At 35.7% G+C, this 21123-nt stretch overlaps 1 protein-coding gene across 2 annotated transcripts in view; it reads right to left on the reverse strand.

Annotated features, from left to right (window-relative positions):
• Positions 1-21123, reverse strand: part of LOC143226854 (uncharacterized) — a 140988-nt gene that overhangs the window by 96192 nt on the left and 23673 nt on the right. The window contains exon 1 of one of the 2 annotated variants that reach the window (XM_076458354.1): positions 11959-12082. The exons of the other annotated variant lie outside the window; for it this stretch is intronic. The gene's annotated coding sequence lies outside the window, so the exon portion shown is untranslated. Of the gene's footprint in view, positions 1-11958; positions 12083-21123 lie in introns of those variants that run through there. 2 annotated transcript variants of the gene reach the window in all.

Genomic DNA, 21123 nt, shown 5'->3' on the forward strand with positions numbered 1-21123 from the left:
AAAATATTAGCTTTAGAGTTAGCAGAGGGTTGTGTTAAGTAGCTGCGTTCTCTCTATTCTATCATTTTAAAACTGGGAAGAGTTACTGCAAACAGCCCCTCTTCCCCAAGCAGACTTGGCGGAACATTCAGCGAAATAAAAAAACAACAACCCAGTGTTCAATGTGGCTGTAAATATCTCAATACAGTAGTTAACGAAACAGACTTTTATGGAGAGTTACTCATTCACAAAATTCGAAACAGAAAGATGTTTATAAATAACTATATTTATTTTTTACACAATTAAAATGAATGTTACGATATTTTATAGCTGTCATTTATGTTGGTTTCTACTCGATGTAAGATTGAAATTAAACACAAAGCTATACAATGGGTTATCTGTACTATACCACAATAGATATCGGAACCCGATTTGTAACTGACGTAAGATTCTTATTTAAGCCTGTACATAGTGGGCGTATTAAAAGAGTCTGTTTCATTGTGAAACATAAAACTACTCTGATCTATCTGTGGCATTCCTACCATGGGGATCGAATCCCAGAATATAGCGATATAGACTCACAAGTTTACTGCTGAGCCATCTGAGAGTTTAATATATATATAACGCTAAAATCAAAGTTTCGATACATCTAGTGAGCATGTATAGCACGGGAAGCCATTGTATACCTTTGTGTTTAACTACAAACATTATAAATTCTCTCTAGTTATCTTTGTTATTATAAAATGTGAGTAATCACAAACATTTCTTTTATTAAGTAATAATATAGTAATTTACAGCTTTCTACCAGAATTTTGGTTTCATTAAATGTCCGACATAGCATCAACACATTAAGTAGAAACGAAACAACATCAATTTGACTTTTGCAATGGGCCCGGCAGGGCCAGGTGATTAAGGCGCTCGACACGTGATCTGAGGGTCGCAAGTTCGAATCCCGTGACGTCAAACATGCTCGCCCTTTCAGCCGTAGGGGCGTTATAATGTAACGGTCAATCCCACTATTCGTTGAAAAAGAGTAGACCAAGAGTTGGCGGTGTGTGGTGATGACTAGCTGCCTTCCCTCTAGTCTTACATTGTTAATTTAGGGACGGCTAGTGCAGATAGCCCTCGTGTAGCTGTGCGCGAAATCGAGAAAACAAACAGTATTTTGCAATGTTGGGTTCTATTCTTTTATCGTGAACAAAGACCTTTTTGTGGATTTGTATTATTTACAAGATAATCAATTTATCTTGAATTTACATCATTTACACTTTTAATAATTCTCTCAACTAAATTAAAATGTGTATGTCCTTACATGGTAAGGACTGTTACAAAATTTCAAAATAGATGTTCTAACTGGAAGCTTTATAAAAAATAGCAGTTTCCAATCCAAACCTCGACCTACAATGTTATAAACCCTAGAGCTTGTTGCTTAGCCAGCGGGTAGCAGTTTAGTAACACCAATACTTTAAAAAACACCCAATTTTATAAACTACTAGAATAAAGCATCTGCGTTTCGTTGCGAGGTCTAACAACACCTTTACGATTCAAGCAGGCTCCAATGCACCGATCAAGCTCTGATATCCACAGTTATTTCTATAGCTACCCCAAGGGTGTTAATATTCGAACAAAAAAATCGTTAGGACACCTGCCTGCAGTACTTGAGTACTTATCGCATATTTTGGTCACGCTGTGTCACACGAGTGTGGTATGAATACATTTCCAAATTTGGCACCTCACGAAATCCCAAGGGGCCCACGAAAACACAATTTGATGTTAGATGTTGGATCATAGGCACTGTAAACCCACTACCTGATCCCCATTATACCTGCAAGATCTTCTGGGCACGTTTTAGCTCCTGTTGTTAGAGGGCTACACCATATAGAAATGGTAACCAAAGAGTTAATCAACTCCATCTACCAAGTTTAGTTCTACTAACTCCAAAAACAAACAAACATAGAACATGAATTAATATCTGATATAATTATCAATATTATTGAAAATACTACAGAAATTTACCAGGCTCAAATCTTTAACCTCAATAATAAGAAATTATTCAAAAATGAAACCAGCTACCATAACTTCCCGGAATCTGATCAACCTTATAAATGACTACAAATGAATTTTTTTTACTTCAGTAAAATTTATAAGTAAAAATGCTCATGTGTGATTTTGAAGTTATCTGGAAACAGTTTGTTCAAGTGTAAACACATTATTTGTAGATTGTATGAAACAAAATAAATAGCACTGAATTATTTAAACATCCTGGAAATATTTTAAAGGTATATTTAATGATCATCGTATCAAAATAATGGTTTGTGCAATTATAAAAATTAACATAAAACATTATTAAAGTAGCAGGAACTGAAGTTAAAAACTAAAGGTCTGAGTGAAAATATTTTAAAGTTCGCGTATGTGTATTTTCATTCAGCAAAGCCACCTCGGGCTATCTGCCGAGTCCACCGAGAGGAATCAAGCCCCTGATTTTAGAGTTGTAAATTCATTTAAGAGTTGGTTCCTACTACAATAGACTAACTTTTAATATCCGACATGGCCAAGTGGTTATGGCACTCGACTCATAGTCGAATCCCCGTCGCACCAAACATGGTCGCCCTTTCAGTCGTGGGAGCGTTATAATGTTACGGTCAATCCCACTAGTCACTGGTAAAAGAGTAGCCCAAGAGTTGGCGGTGGGTGGTGATGACTAGCTGCCTTCCGCCTAGTCTTACACTGCTAAATTAGGGACGGCATATTATAAATTCAAAACAAACAAAACAAAACCAATTATTAAAAGCAGTGAATCACGTTAATATCTTACTTCTACTAGTTTTTTTTTTGTGCACATTAGTAATTTGTCGATTAATGGAAATGGCCCTCTAACAATTTTACAAATAAATACTTAGTCATAATCGCGATGGTATTCCTTTTAAGTTTGATCTAACTTTAAAATCATATGACTCAGCGCGAGGGCTATCTGGACTAGAGCGCGAACCCGCGACCCTCAGATTACGAAGCGCACGCCTTAACGCGCTAGGCCATGCCGGGCCAATATTCGATTTCATCACGTAAAATAGCAAGTTCATCAATATATGATTATTAAGAAAAATTTATTTCAAAATTCTGTAACTAAAATCATTTATGGAGTTAAAAATGTTTCGCGATTTATTCGTACAATTTAACCCTCCGAGTCAACTTTTTGAAATATAAATATTGTTATAAATTTTTCTCACGTTATTAATGAAACAGAGAGATAAACTTTTCTTGAACAAAATTAATTATTATTCTTCATTACACTTAATTTCGGTTAATTATAGAATTAACCAAATATCTTCTTCTTATTCTTTGCTTATATTCAGAAATTATTCATCATATCCTCCCCTTAAGACTTATAACACTAAATTTCAGTATTCGTACATGTTTCGAGAATTGTAAAGTTTATAACAGTTAAAACCAAGCAAACAAATTCTCATCTTTTATATTTTTTAATTCTCAGGTAATTTCTCGTCGCCTCAGTTTCTGATAAACAGAAGAAATAATTGGAATTGAAATATTGAGATTAAGGTATATTTACATGTATTTTCTACCTCGGTTCTTCGGATAATTTGGTGACTCTTTCTTCTTGACAGAAGCTTCTAGTTAAAATAAATATTTAGTCTTAATCTTATATCTACACAATTGTATTATCATAATGTAGTCAGTGTGAAAAGTTAGATGTAACGTGTCCTTGCACAATTTCTAATGTAGAACCTAATTAAAAAATTCGAATATATTGTTTTCTTATCAGCGTTTTCCACCGGTTAATATTTCAAAACCGTACGTCCTGATATTGTCAACATCCTATGCTTAATCTGAGCCGATATTGAGAACATTACCTTTGAGGTATTGTTAACCTACATTGTTGAAAAGGTTAATAAAAATAAGATAAAGCACGCATAAATTATTGTTAATTATGGCCCGTGACGCCATCTATAGCAGGTGATAGAATTAAAGCCAACAGCAGATGGTCACAGTCGTGGCATTAAATCTATCCGTTTCCTACGGTATAATCACGTTAAAGACTAAAATTTTGTTGTAAGAAATATTATATTCAAAGATTTTGCTTTTTTCTTCTTAATTTTGTAAAAGTAAAGTTTAGTTTAAAGCAGAAACGCTTGAGTTCATTTAAAAATCATCTACTCCATAACCCAACTTCAAAGTCTGTTATAAGAAACAATTCAGATTGAAAAAAATTGTTATATGTAACAATAAACAAAACATCTTAAATTATTATAAACACCCAGACTAATATTTCAGCGTTATGTCCGCGAACTCACGCCGCTAGCCCTTTGCATGGCCTTGTATCTAATTCCAAAAACAAAACACAAGGGTGACATCAGAGAGATTTGTATTGTGTAACAAACAGTACACAATGATGGAATCAGTTCTCGTGAACATTTTAAAAAAAAGAAATAAATTATTTATACATGACCAGAAAGTGTTTTATAAACTAATTGTACAATATATACATATGTTTACAAATATCACTGAGCACGAATCGTAATGAAACTAAACGGAATGGCGGCCATAAACGTCGACCGTTTAAAGCCACCTTTAAAATGTCTGAATTTTAGTAATGATTATTTCACAGCATTGGCTGAAAAAAACTAAAGCTTATTGTTCTATAAAGCCACCTAAATCGCTATATAAGTGTTTAATGAACGACTGAAAGATTTCACTATTCCAACGAATTTTGTGCTAAGTTACTCGAGGGCTATCTGCGCTAGCCGTCCCTTGTTTAGCAGTGTAAAACTAGAAGGAAGGCAGCTAGTCATCACCACCCACCGCCAACTCTCTGGCTACTCTTTTACCAACGAATATTGGAATTGATCGTAACATTATAACACGCCTACGGCTCAAAAGGCGAGCATGTTTGGTGCGACGGGGATTCGAACCTGCGACCCTAAGATTACGAGTCGCACGCCTTAACCCACCTGGCCATGCTGGGCCTCCAAGTAAGAAAGTTTGTGGCGTTTCCAGACAAGCGTACAGAAACAACGACGAGCCTATCAACCTAATTCTAACATGAACTCTTCCGCCTGGGTTCCAAATAGCTCCTTTCTTGTATTGAAATAGATACTATTATTATGCATATAAAATTGACGATGCGCTACTTTAGGCATATAATTAGTTTTCAGGGTAGTTTTGTAGAAATCCTGGTGAGTAATAAAATCAAATTAGAAGTATGAGGTGTTGTTGGCTCGCAAAAATATAGCTGATAAATGGAGTATGTGTGTGTGTGTGTGTTTTCTTACAGCAAAGCCACATCAGGCTATATGCTAAGTCTACCGGGGGAAATCAAACCCCTGATTTTAGCGTTGTAAATCCGGAGACATACCGCTGTACTAGCGGGGGGCAAAACTAGTAATACTAGCGATATGTAAACTGAACAATAAAACAGTTTACGATATCAACTTTGGTAAATACACGGTATTTGCTAGTATAACTAATTTATGCGTATATAAGCAATAGTGATAAAATTAATAATACATAGGTTTTACAATAAATTAACCATATTAATTGTACCATCCTTTCTAATAGGCCCGGCATAGCAAGGTGGTTAAGGCACTCGACTAGTAATCTGAGGATCGCGGATTCGAATCCCCGTCATACCAAACATGCTTGCCCTTTCAGCCGTGGAAACGTTATAATGTTTCGGTCAATTCCACTATCTGTTGGTAAAAAAGGTAGCCCAAGTCTTACACCTGCCAGGTTAGGGACGGCTAGCACAGATAGCCCTCAAGTAGCTTTGAGCGAAATTCAAACCAAACCTCTCTAGTGTAACTAGTAATATAAATACATTTATATGTACTCAAGCCTAATTAAAGTTAACTTACAAGAGATTTCGAGATATATACAAGTTTGTACTAATAATGAAAAAATTTACACACACACTCATGTATATATATATATTAAAATTATTTTATGCAAATGTACATTGTACGTGTTATTAACAGCGTTTACATTTATAGATATATAATTTTTTGGTAAAATAACTGAACCCTAACGACAACTTTTGGTAATTAATTTAAATCTATTATACATTAAACAAAAACTGGAGAATGTTATATCGAGCTTCAAATTCACGTTGCGAGTCAACTTGAACAATATAAATGAGAGAGAAGCCTTTTGCCCCCAGTAGCACAGCGGCATGTCTGTGGATTCACACCGCTATAAACAGGCTTCGATACCCGTAGTAGGCATAGCACAGATAGCCCATTGTGTAGTTTTGTACTTAATTCCAAACTATCAATAAAAAAAAAGTACATACAAGAATACTGCGGGTCACAATCAAACTGGTGTCCAAATAAGAATATGCTTTTGATAAGTCAAGAATGCGCGCTCTGTAGATCTAACAGCCAAAAGGAATAACTTTTAACGTGTTCATCAATCCAGGCATTGTTGCCCACTACTGATAACAGCGCGAACCAACATGATGCAGCTATTGGTAAACTTTGCCATCCTTTCGTTACCGGTCGATTGAAAAATACTGGCGTTTGTCACGATATCCCATCATTATAACCATTTTGTTTTATTGTGTGTGTCTGTACTTCATCAAATATTACCAGAAAGCGTATCAAAGTTACCAAAGAGTTTTGTTGTACATATCACCTCCACTCTACAATCTTCAAAAACTGACAACTTTTTATTCTATCTAAGCATACTTACAATAATAATGATATATTACTAATAAGTAGTATCTTAATGCGATTTTTAACATGGTTATCACAGTTGAAACAGAATTAACCAACCGGAACTTCACGTTACAGGTGAAGGAACACTAAGAAAAACACACACAATGTTCCAAGTCTCGAGGTTGCTTTCTCCATTGTTGATTGTATTCATTTCGATAGTCATGATTACGAGCCATTGCCTGAAATCATAATTTTTCATTTAAACAAGTTCTTGGTCATTCATAGACCATTCTTCATGACAAAAATTCCTCAAACTGTCCACAATACGTGGACATCGCTTCGGAGATTACATTTACGCAGACCAAATTCTCAAATGTCCACTTAAACTACATCGAAGGACTTGACCTCTGCGTTTCAACGAGTCTGTTGTGATCCCAGTTGTCTGTGAGTCTCTGTCAACATCAAATCATTGTTTATTGTCATGGTAAAGATACAAAGGGATTTTTACAGATTCATCATAATTGTTGTTTTTTTTTATTTTTGTAATCAGGGAGTTCTATTTCCTAATCATAATCTTCACTTGGCCCTGGATTACCTTTGGATATGATTTCGCTGTTCGAAACGCTCTGCTGCAAGTCTTCTCGCTCCATGAAAAATATTTAATACTTTCAGATATTGCGACCGTTAGCTTTACATTCTTTTATAATCTCGTTTTATGAATATTTCTCTTCGGAAGAAGCTGCGACAAACACTACCGTCCATAGTCTACAAAACTTTGGATTAACCTTAAACCAAATGTGTAAGTATTAATTACGTCTTCAGGCCTGAAATGACCTGGTGATTAGGGCATTCGACTCGCAAACTGGAGTCGAGTGTTTTAGGTCCCGTTGCCGAATAAGCTCGTCCTACATGGTAGCAGACTGTTTGTTTGTTTTATTTTTTGAATTTTCACGCAAAGCTACTCAAGGGCTATCTGCACTAGCCGTCCCTAAATTAGCAATGTAAGACTAGAGGGAAGACAGCTAGTCATCACCACCCACCGCCAACTCTTGGGCTACTCTTTTTCCAACGAATAGTGGGATTGATCGTTACATTATAACGCCTGAAAGGGCGAGCATGTTTGGTGCGACGGGGACTCAAACCCGCGACCCTCGGATTACGAGTCAATCGCCTTAACCCACCTGGCCATGCCGGGGCTGGTTGCAGACTGGACCAAACATCCGGGTGTAAATATTCTTGGCTAACAAAAAACTTGTCTGATCCCAGGCTAGTCGGAATTAAGGTCGTAACAGGAAAAAAAAAAGTATAGGACCAAGCGTCAAACTTTCGGTGCCACGCCACTCATTGGCAGAAAAAAAAGATCATCTTATAAAGTAAAATTAATCTTCTAGTATCAAATACGAAAAAAAAAAACTTTTCTTGGATATTTCATTTCACACAATTTCATCTTCACAAGCAACGAAGGGCACTTGTCCAAAATACTGATCATAATTAAAGTATCCGAAAGCAGTTGATCACCGATGATTTACTTATTTTTCACAAAAAAAAAAACCTTAATACCTATGCACGTAAGAACAACAAATAACAAAATTTATTAACCGTTTATCCGAAAGACGAAACAGCCAATTATTTTTTTTTCTTCCTCTCAATCCATGTAATAATAATGGCACAAGCGAGCTTCTGTAACCGAATTTTTATGAAAAGCTCACTTTTGTTGTTATTGTAACCTTGCGCTGAAATGGGAAGAATATGACCCTGTTTCAGAGGTAGGAAAATTTTTTTTTTCAGTGTCACAGATAAAAGTAAAAAATATTATTGTGTAGAAAAACAAAGTTATCTCTGCGACTCTGTACTGACGGGACAAGAATATCCGTTGTGCTTCTGTGACACCATCATGATAGTGCACGAGAGATTGCCTCTCCGCGTAGTACATGATTGAAAAAATCATGTCACTTCTGTGACTCTGTACAGACGAAAAGATAACGACCTCTATGATCTTGTAACTGTTGTTCGTTTCTTCGTAATTTAAAACTTGATATATTAAATAGTAAACGGAAATGTATAAGCATTTTTATTCAAGAATTAATCAAAATTGCACAGCATGTTTTAAATAGACAGAACCTTAATATAAATACCACTGGTACATAAAACAAATGTTCTTTTGAAAAGCAACTCAACGCAATAGAAAATCTTACTTTCTACATAACTATACGTTTCTCTCCAAGACATAGTCACAAAAGGTTGGTTTTTTTTGTGTCTTTTTTTTAATCAAGTAATAAACACACAAAAATGTGCCCTCTATTGGTAGAATAGCCACATGATTTGTTTATATTGGCCAAATAAGAAACGCCAGTCAGCTGGAAGAACAGAAAATAAATTTTTATGCAAACACTACAAAATAAATAAACTTACCCTTTAAATTATTTTCGCAATATAATTTGTATCGTTTTAAGTTATGTTTGTAAAAGTAAAACTAACATCAACTTCTAGCTTCAACAAACCTTAGCGATGCATTAAGTAATGTTAATATAATAATAGTTATTCTAAGGACTTCTACTGTTTCTAATGCAGTTTTTTAGGCGATGTTTAACTTTACGCAACTTCATCGATAAGACGAGTTCTTATCAAAGTCAGTATTACCCTATCAAGAGCAGTGCAATCATAGTAGAAAATACCTATTGGAGTTGTAGAATATTATATATGAAGTTTAGTTACAATCAATACTATTTCTACTAAAATTAGTTATTGTGGAAAAAATTAAGTCCGTAACTTAAATTATTTGTTGTGTTATAAAAGATATTTCAAGCAATATTATATAAATATACACATTACACTAGTTCTATGTTCGATAAAGCTTAAATATTAAATGTGGCTGACGATTTGTTCTACTTCTCCTATTATTTGTTAGTTGTAATTGTTCTAGAATGAGAGCTAACTGTGGTATACCAAAATACTATCCTTTAAAAACTTAATGGGAATTTACAAAGGAAACTGAACTGGAAATTAAAGAAAATGAGAAAGAAAGGCTTAGAAGAATTGGTTTATTGGTGCAAAGCAACTAGGCTATCTGCACCAAACAACAGGTTAAAAAATTTAAAATAAAAGTATTGAACCATGTGAATAGAAATCATGTTAAAACAAAACAAAAGGCCAATTTTCGAATTAAAAAGTTAAACAAAATTAAAAAGGTCAATGGCCCTTAAAACGGCACTCAGGTGGACAGTATCACCGTCGCCAGTGACATTGTCGAACATCAGGGATGAACCCATGATAAACACATCTCTAAAATAGTGATTAGAAGAACTATGGTTAGAAACCATAATTCATGTTTTAAACCTTTACACAACAAAAACAAAAACGTCTTTGAAATTTAATTAAAAAGTAAAATATTTTGAAAACATTTAGTAAAGGATTTAGATAAAGAAAATGATACAAGTAAGTTTTCGAAAAAGTTTAAAAATACGTTAACCATAGTTCTGATAAAATAATTATTTTGATATTAACTGGAAAAACAGAAATGTTAAAACTGACCAAGAAAAAGCTTTTTGTTTAAAGACATGATGACTGGAATAACAAAGGATAGACAATATCCTTATTTCAATAGTAAGTGGCACAAATATGTGAATAATGGTATTAATAACAAGAAAAGATTGAAAGTTGAGTTCCGTATTAAAAGTAATTATCAATTTGAAAATAATGAACTCTATAATCCACAAAATTAATAATAAAAATATGTTACATTTCATGAAATAATAACTGTTCTAAAATATGTTAAAATGAATAGCGCCCTTGAATCATATACAACAGAATTATGATAAAGAGATACATGATAAAAATTACAATTTATTTACTTTATCTTATAAATCAAGATGTATCTCAAAAAACGTGGAAATTAAATGTTATAATTATTTGAAAGCCTGATAAAATGAAAACTTCTTCTTACAGCTACAGACCAATTAGTTTAACAAGTAATTTACTTAAAATAGTAGATTGTTTGTTTGTTTTTTAAGCTACTCGAGGACTATCTGCGCTAGCCGTCCCTAATATAGCAGTGCAAGACTAGAGGGAAGGCAGCTAGTCATCACCACCCACCGCCAACTCTTGGGGTACCCTTTTACCAACGAATAGTGGGATTGACCGTACAGTTATAACGCCCCCACGGCTGAAAAGGAGAACATGTTTTGTGCGACAGGGATACGAAACTGCAGAGTTATTTTTATTTAATTAGTTAATATAAAATATGTTTATTATCAAAATTTTGAATTATATGGTATTCAAAACAGCCTGGGTGGCGAGGCTCTGAGGAGTCATCTGGATTATATTACATCTTCTGTAAGATGTCAGAATTTATTTACAATCGATAGTTTCTACTAAAACTTGTTGATATTTTGGAGTCAATTAATTTGGGGCTCGGCATGGCCAAGCGTGTTAAGGCGTGCGACTCGTAATCTGAGGGTCGCAGGTTCGCCTCCCCGTAGCGCCAAACATGCCCGCCCTTTCAGCCGTGGGGGCGTTATAACGTTACGGTCAATCCCACTATTCGTTGGTAAAAGAGTAGCCCAAGAGTTGGCGGTGGGTGGTGATAACTAGCTGCCTTCCCTCTAGTCTTACACTGCTAAATAATGGGCGGCTAGCACAAATAGCCCTCGAGTAGCTATATATACATACACCCAAGTTTATTTCATTTTTAACTCTTTCGATATATTCCACAAAACGTCATGAAATTTTCAATGATTATTTCCCTCAAAAGATAGTGAAAGGGGGCTCCAAGAAATGGAGATCAAAAGGATTTTGAGGGGACTCTCTGATTTGACTAAACTGATTTTAAAATAATGTGTAAGGGGCCGTTCAAACAAAAATATAAATTGAAACTGAAAATCTCCACATTTGAGGAAAATACATTTTCTGAACTCTGTGTGACCATGTAAGTAGCTACGTTTGTGTCTTCCCAAATCATATAGAGGCCTTAAAACAACGGATAACGGTGAGGGTTGAGATTTCGTAGCCAGCCGCACAGAACTGTATGAAAACTAGTACGAAAAGACAATAACCTGCGTTTGTTAATTTGTGTCATGTCCCTTCCTCCGATATAGAATTAAAGGAATTTTAGAGCTCTCAAGATTGGCTGCAAAGATTAACTTGATAAGTGACAATAACCTGTAAAACAGCCATCCAAAAACGAATAAGATATTAAGTATTTATTTCGGAGTTTTTGTTTACCACGAAGTTATTCGAGTAATTTACTAGTGTATATATCTAAATTAAGGGTTCGAGATACGAGTCTCACTTTTAACATATAACTGCTCCTTACCTTAAATCCATAAGTTTTCCAATGCTATAGTACACAGCTAAGTTTCATTCTATACCCTACAAACTCCGAACTTCACAAGTAGTAGCGATTCGTTCACTAACTTGCGAAAGGACTGCCATTCATTTAGTCCTTTCTTCGTAGGCGTGTCGTGTTCATGTTCCTTATCCAATTATCGTGCGCTACAATGGCGCCACCTTTTCACATCTCTCTAAAACCAAAAATCCCTACGAAACACTGTTCAGGAACGTTTATCACGAAACTCTCATCCAACGCTAGTGTTGCTTATTTATTGATTAGCTGAAGTATCCCGCTCGTGAGACAGGTGTAACAAAGGATAGGAAACTGTGCTTCTGTTTTTTTTCGTTAAACAATGAACATTAAAAGTGCATTAAAAATATACAAAATGTACCAGTACTGAAAAGAAAAGAAAAACAGACTGTTTTCAAGAATTGTATCAATATGAAATTAGAAGGTGGGTTCTAGCCTTCAACCTTCTAATGACCTTCTTCGTGTCATTCTGTGCCATGTGTCACGTTTCGCACTGATTGGTCAAGGAATATGGAAAGGTATAAGGAGCAGATACATGCACATATATAGACGTTTATTTATATAGGTTAACGCATGGGTAGAAGGGGCGATTTTGGATTGATCAGGCTAGTGGTAGGGAGGTTTTGGTTGTTTCAACAATTGCTAATCTGAGATTGAATTTTGTGCTAATTTTACTACAATTTATCGAAGGTATACATATACATTAATAGTATTTCTTTATGATTCACAAAAACAGGTGCTCACTGGCTTGGTTTGTTTTATATTGAATTTCGCCCAAAGCTACTGGAGGGCTATCTGCACTAGCTGTCCCTAATTTAGCAGTGTAAGACTAGAGGGAAGGCAGCTAGTCATCACCACCCACCTCCACCTCTAGGGCTACTCTTTTACCAACGAATATTGGGATTGACCGTCACATTATAACGCCCCCCCCGACTGAAAGGGCGAGCATGTCTGGTGCAACGGGGATTCGAATTCGCGACCCTCACAATCGAGAGCCTTAATCAGCTGGCCTGTTCACTGGCACTTAACAAAGTTATAGGTAAACACAAATATGTACACTTGCGGATTACACGTGTAATTTATTATGCAGTTATACTGTTTTATACATACTACTGTAAGTATCTGTTTACCTAGAAACTTCTGAAGAGCAAGTTAAAGGTTGAAAACCTCTGTTGTTACTGTAACAAAATATTGGTCCGGCTGATGTCACGTTCTGCCAGACTTACTCTGGCTCACACGTGTTGTTGTTTTTATAGTCTGGATAAGTAAATGTAGGACGTCATGCAAACACATACTTTCACGTTCTTTTGGACCGAGCAACTAAACTATACGTAACAACAACAAAAAAAAACGGACACTGGTCTTCTTGGTACGACGACACTTGTTTTTTATTAAGTATTGAAGACAGTTTTTGTTGCTTTTTTAAATACTGTCAACATGTTTCATTCCTTGTCGCTAGAATGACATCTGTTGTGTATCTCATTTGCAAACGTTGACGATTTCCAGAAGAACAATACAAACTTATGGCCTCTCGTCAGTTTGGATAAATCTTCAGTTTGCTTTCATACCCATGTTGCTCATATCAATTCATATTTTTGCAAAAGTGTGATTATCCTTTGTTGTTATGTTGTTCGCCAAATCCATAAGTTTCACCATATAAAGCATCTGATCAGAGAGTTGTGCACAGGGATTCACGTTTGACTGCTTTAGGTAGGTGTGGGGGTGAGGGGATAAAATTAAACACAAACATATTGTAGATTTATATAAACAATATTAACACACGTGTTACATTATAAGCATGGAAGTAAGCATTACTTCCATCAAAATGGCCGAGTCCGTATTAAAAGAGTTCATGGGGTAACGGTCCCCCACTCTTGAGTACGCTTCTGCATCTGATTCAGTATTACGTTCTTCGTTCATCAGTTTCCGGTAACGTAACTCACAAACAAATACGCCCCCTATCTTGACGTCACTTTTCTTCCCATCCTAAAAGCACGTGACTACGTGTCTCGCTGTATGACCATAATTGAGTATTATGGTCCGTGTAATATCCAGTGTAAGCGTCCGGAAAATGGAAACAGGGTTTGAGATGCATTTTAATGGCTACCTGAATTCGGCGTAATTTAAATAAACAACGTGGCTCTTTTTCTTTTTTTATGGGGCATATAATAATAGCTTTAGGTTATCCCTCATCTAATGATGATCACCTGTGGGAAGTTTAAACGTATCGTGGGAGCTTAAGTGTGAGAACCGAGCCATTTGATAAGTTCCACAACTACTGAGTCAAAATGTTTTTAAGACTTTGGCCTAACATTTACCTGAGCTTTTGCAGTAAAGTATGACAGTAACCATGGCTACGTGTTTTCTATAGAGTAATATGCCGTTGCGAAATAAAATGAACTTCCTAATATCGTAAAATACTGATGACATAACTTCTTATAAAGAATTGGCATTGCTTTGAAGACATCAACTGTGTTTATGATATAAGATTCTCAAGTTACCTCCGCAATAACAGAAAGAACGAAAGGATCCTATGTAGTTGGACACTATAGCAGTTGAACGAATTTGTTTCTTAAGCTACGCAATGGTCTATCTGTATTGTGCTCACCACGGATATTGAAACCCGGATTTTAACATTATAAGCCTTCAGACTTACCGATGAGCCACTAGGGGGCGCAGGTGAACTAAAGGCTGTAATTAAATAAGTGGCTTGCGAAGTATTATGTTATATTAAGTTAAAAGTAATAAACAGATAAGAAGCTGCACTTCATGAAGAAAAACGATTTTTGTCTGTGTGATGTTCTTGCCAGCTGCTCTAACGCTGAGTGCACAATGGATAAGATACGAAACTATAAAGATAAGTTAAGTTTAGAATAAAATGACAACTAAGTTGGGCGACAATACAGTGCATCAGGAAGAGAATACTATTGTCTTTTCTGACGACAAAAACAAGATTATAAAATTAGACCTGAATTTTAATTTCACTAACAAATGTTAAACAATAGCGTAGGACTCTGTTTCACTCTGTTCCATAATAGAAAAACGTCCCCGAATGAAAAAAAAATAAAGCTTAAAATTTAATCTAGAACCCAAAGGTTTTCTGGATTCTAAGGCAAGACCATCCCCCGACTTCGATCAATGAAATAAACCTTGAACCCCCCACTATAAATTTGCCTCCTACTCCCCTATTAAGAAAACAAAACCATTTCTAATTGCCCCAGTTAAAAATCATCTGAAAAGGCGACGACTGTACTTTCTCTGGTATTCTTTTAGGATTATTAAAAAAACGAATTCTTTGTAGTTTAGTAGTTTAAGCACAAAGACACAAAAGGCGACCTGTAATCTGCCCACCTCGCGTATCGAAATCCGGTTTTTACCGTTGTAAGTCTGCAGACATGGCACTGAACCACCGAAGTGCAGAATAAATTAACAACAGTATTCGAAAAAGTAATAAATCACTACAATTAAAACTTTGTTATATTTAAGTTTTTCTAATTATACATTTATGGTAGCAAACAAAAAGCCTCGTAGGCAGCAATCTTTAACGAGTACAGCACAATCGAAAACATTTAGATGCACTCTTCTTACAGGAATAGTAAAGAGTTAAAACTTGTTAACATGTATGTGGTCACACATTCCGCCCAACAACTAAATCTACACAAATACGTCAAAAAACGTTAGTGTACCTTCACGACACCAGGTAATTTTGACTTGTACACTAAAAAATGTTTCATTATTGAAACAATTTATAATGTTGCCGTTTTAAGTATCCAAGTGGTCGCATGATTACTGACGCACTTTTGTACAGAAATAGCGTATTTCAATGTACGTACTTATATTTAGCATTATTCAAAATTCCTAAATATACTAACCCATGTTTTAGTTCAAACGCGGCAATTTCACAACAGCAGGTTTAAACTCTTCTAGTGAAAGTATATTACAACTTAGTCTTCTGGTTTCTATCAAAATACACAGAGTTTTAGGTGAAACATCCTGCAATGGTGGAAGGTTTCACACAACCTAACATTCCATGTACAATGCACAGGACGTTTCTTTTTTCTAAAATCAAACGTTCTCAATCAGCAGATGAATGAATATCGCTGTTTTACCTCGGCCAGAGAAATTTACCGCAATGCGATCCGTTTTGGAGGAATAGAGAAAACTTAGACAGATATAGTCTTCCCTGATCGCTTCTTTAATCAGATATTTGTGGGAGAGTTCTACTTCATTTATATTAAAGCCAGAGCAATATAATCCTCGTTTCTCAAAAAAATAAATCCGTACTATCGTAAATGAATGTGCTAGTTACAGCAGCTAGTATACTATACAATAGATGCCCCCCGGATAAAATTGGATCCCCTACATTTCTTTTCCTGTAGCTGTAATATTGATTCAAGCTTCGTACTGGCTCGACCGTACCATAAAAATACCGAATTACCTACGCAGGTTTTGATTACTGCTGTAAACGCTATTGAAAAGAATAAAAAAAATGGAAAAAGAAGAAACAACAACAAACGTTTTATATGAAGACTGGTATAGAAAAACCCTGGAAGATTAGACTGAAATTCAAGTTTTATGTCACCCTGAAGTTGAAACTATAAAATTTCTGAAATATAAGTGGACTTATATTTTATGTAGTTTCTTACTCCAAAATCTTAAGGGGTTCACGGACAGCAGCTTCTAGGAGCAAAACAAATTAATAACAAACTTAAGGGAATTCTACTTATCCAGTCTTAAACTCTTCTATCGTATACATTTTTTTTTTCAACTAGAAACCATACAGAGGGCCTGGCATGGCCAGGTGGTTAAGGTACTCGACTCGTAATCTGAGGGTCGCGGGTTCGAATCCCCGTCGCATCAAACATGCTCGCCCTTTCAGCCGTGGTAGCGTTATAATGTGACGGTCAATCCCACTATTCGTTGGTAAAAGAGTAGCCTATGAGTTGGCGATTGGTGGTGATGACTAGCTGCCTTCCCTCTAGTCTTACACTGCAAAATTAGGGACGGCTAGCACAGATAGTCCTCGTGTAGCTTTGCGCGAAATTCAAAACAAACCAAACTATACAAAGAACCTTACAAATTACTTAAAAGGTCACAATGACTAAATCTTTGTTTACTATGCATGTTGTTTCCATACTAATTCGTTACTTGTTAGCTGCTTCAGGTCAAATTTATTTGATCTTTTGAATGAGAAATAAAACATCCTCTTCAACACACCACAAGCACTCACAATTTACATCCTGATTTTACTGGGAAACATATTTGATATTGACAAATAGGATTAGAATCAACACGAAGGTATTAAATACTGCAATCCGGAAGAACTGAAAAATATTTTTACGATGGACTGAATTAACAAGAACAGGAAAAAAAATAAAATATTTATTTCAAACAATAAATAAAATTTTCATTATTCACACATAAAAATCAAGTAGACGTAGTTTTACTTCGATATTCGCTAGCCTCGATGTAACTTCTTGTGATGAGACAGGATGAATTGTTTACCTGACACAGTTAAAGATGTTATCTTTTAATACACATAGTTATATGTCTAACAATACCATTATGATTTACACTAGAGAAACATCCACTGCTGCATTCTTATACCGTATAAAACCCATACTGATTTCTACGTACGTTGCAGTTCAGCATTCATTTCATCTTTCAAATATAGCTATGAAAAAAAAAAGGTTACAGTCATGCGTAGTTCCTAAAACTTTGTAGATTCAGAAATCCAATATCTAGATTATTACGTGCTTAGGCCCGACATAGCTAGGCGATTAGGGCGTTCGACTCTCAGTCTGATAGCCGAGGGATCAAATCCCAGTCACACCAAACATGCTCGCCCTTTCAGCCGTGGGGGCGCTATAATGTACAACCAATTCCACTATTCGTTGGTAAAAGAGTAGCCCAAGAGTTGGCGGTGGGTGGTGATGACGAGCTGCCTTCCCTCTAGTCTTATACTGCTAAATTAGGGACGGCTGGCGCAGACAGCCCTCGTGTAGCTTTGCCCGAAATTAAAAACAAACAAATCAAGTTTATGTTCTTTACTCCGACAGTTTCCTAAATTAAAATCAAAACCACTGTTACCAATGCTCATAAACATGACCAACTTGATGTTCCAGATACCAATACCTGTTTCACACCCTAAATTTCGGATGTTTATAGAGCTCAAAAAATATTATTTACACAATACACAATAAATAACCTTTATAGGTTAAATCTCATTCTGCACCTGGAACAAAAACTAGACAGTATTCTATCGGTTAAGTTTCAGGACAAAGGTACTACTAATGTTGTTTGCGAATATAAATACCACGATTTTATAACCAAGCTCCATAAAAGTTACACTGGGAGAAAAACTTAAGTGTTCACATTTATGCAGTTAAAACACATATCCACATCTTTCTCACATTTTAGCCCAGCATGGCCAGGTCGGTTAAGGCGTTCGACTCGTAATCTGAGGGTCGTGGGTTCGAATCCTCGTCGCACCAAACATGCTTGCCCTTTCAGCCGTGGGGGCGTTATAAGTGACGGTCAATCCCACTATTCGTTGGTAAAAGAGTAGCCCAAGCGTCGACGGTAGTTGGTGAAGACTACTTACTTGCCTTCCCTCTAGTCTTACACTACTAAATCAGGGAAGGATAGCGCAGATAGCTCTCGTGTAGCTTTGTGCAAAATAAAAAAAAATTCTCACATTTTAACGTAATTTATAAGGACAGCAACAACTGCAAAGGAAAATCAGGGAAGCCATATTTAGGAGAAACAAAATGTCATCTTTAGACAAATATCCTGGTTCCCAGTGTTTATTCACCAATAATTATATTTTCAAAAGTAATTCTCTAAAATTCACTCGCACGCTGTACTCAGTGAGAACAAGCAAGCTTCCGAAACGTGCACTTAACCTTTTTCCTGTGTTCATCTTCCCATCTAACTGTCTTCGCAGTATGTTTGCTTTGTTATACTGTGTAGAATATTTACACTTGGTATTTAAAAAAAAAAAAAACACACACACACAGAAAACCATCAATAGTTACGATAAAAATTATTTCACAGGGGGAAAGGTTATTGTTATCACATTCTTTATGTATTTTATTAGCTTAGAATATAATTTACACGACAATAACAACCGTCTGTAATTTAGTCAAATATATGTCAATCTCAAGAGACTTTCCCACGTTATTGATACCAATCACACGATACTTAGTAATTAATCACAAAAAATAAAAACAGAATAAAAAACGAACTCAAAATGCGTGACTTCCGGTGGGATAGGAGTCGATTCACCTTTCAACCGCACAAAATATGAAAATGTCGGATAGATGAAATAATAGACCAAAAAGTAACAATATGAACAAATTAAAAAAACTCTTCCCAATTACAGATCAAACCAAAAGTAAACTACAAATGTAGAAAATAAAATATGTAGTTGTTTCATTAACAACTGTTAGGCCTACTAGTTTTCCAACATTTCTTCAGCTATCGATGTTTAAGCCATAACATTTAGGAGTGAGAATGTTAAAATATATCTGAGAAAAAAAATAAGTTAAAACAAGATGCAACATGTTAAGCCTTCCAGTGAGGTTAAATAAGCTTTACGTAAAGGACTAGCCAATGAAATGTTAAATGCTGCATACAACTAAACAGCAAACACTTAAAATCAAGTATTAGAAATGTTACAAGTGCACCGATCACTTACCGGTGGAGCAGTTCGTGTCTGTATATATAATTATAGAATTCTATTATTTATAATTTTCTCGGTTTCTCTGTATCCTTGTGTGTGATATCAAAAATCATATTTTAAATGTAATGATTTTATGTTAATATATATATATATATATATATAACAACAATAACATAGGCTGTATAAACTTTATATATACTGAATGTTCGAAAGTCACTTTAACTGTTCAGTTGTGTGGTGAGATATGGCACACTTATGGACACTAAATATACGTTATGTTGCTATGGGTAGAAATGACTATCCCCTGAAACTCACTTCCATAAATGAAATAAGTGTCATAATCCAATTGTGACATCTCTCAGGACCAAGTCCTCTTCCTCTGCACGCGAAGCAAACGTTATACTTGTCGCAAGTGGAGCTGACGTAATTACGTGTGCTACATAACGTTATGCTTATCACGTGGTATAGATCAGGGGTCACCAAACTACGGCCCTCGAGGCCGGCCCGCCAGCAGCTAGCCACTTGGAAATAAAAAGTGACATTTCATCAAATGTCCGACTGTCATAACAAAATAAATTACACCGATGGTCGCTTTAAGCTGGCAAACACAAGACGTTATGATAAAAAGAAAGAAGGCTGTCACGCGCATTTTTAACCAATAGGAAAGTTCTTTCGTTCTTGCTGCCCGTTTATTCATATCGAGACACGTATCTATGAAAACATTAATATTTCGAAAACAAGTACAGACTTAACCCTCGTCCTATCGACTCGTCTTGTAAATTCAGCAGCCTAGGGTTACCGCTTCAGCAAGCTCATTTCTCTTAGTAGTCGGGTTATGCGCTTTTCGTAACTCGTTCTTAGGTAAGTGTCGTGGCAAACGTACGTTTCAATATATTTTGTTTGTGCGTTCTTGGACCAGTACAATACTTTTCTCACAGCGTTCTGTGTTTTTCATTTTCAGATCCTGTTTTTTTTCACCCATCGTTATGGCTGCTTTTAACACTCCTACGAAAAGTGGGGCCTAATAGGCCCCAGAGCAACTTGAAAGGTTATTAATATTAGGCTAATAATTTTGTATTTAAATGAAATTACCATTTAAATCCATTAATGAATGGATTAACGAGATTCCCACTGTTCCTATCTACTATCTAGCGAAACCACAGCCAGGGGAACGGGCTTGGAGAAATCAGGACTAGAAACGTCTTTTCGTAGGAGTATTAAAAGAAGAAAAGTGGACTCTGAGTGTCGTGAAGAATGGGGAGAAAAGCACTTCTTTGTGGAAACAAAAACCAGAAAGCTACTTGTGTGATATGCACCGAAAGTGTTGCCGTTTTGAAAGAGTACAATCTTCGGCGTCACTATGAAACAAAACATCTATCAAGATATTTGAAATTTTCAGGAAAGTTCCGTTCTGAGAAAGTTGAATTCATGAA

The sequence above is a fragment of the Tachypleus tridentatus genome, chromosome 1, assembly GCF_004210375.1.
Source record: "Tachypleus tridentatus isolate NWPU-2018 chromosome 1, ASM421037v1, whole genome shotgun sequence".
NCBI classification, from domain to species: Eukaryota; Metazoa; Arthropoda; class Merostomata; order Xiphosura; family Limulidae; genus Tachypleus; species Tachypleus tridentatus.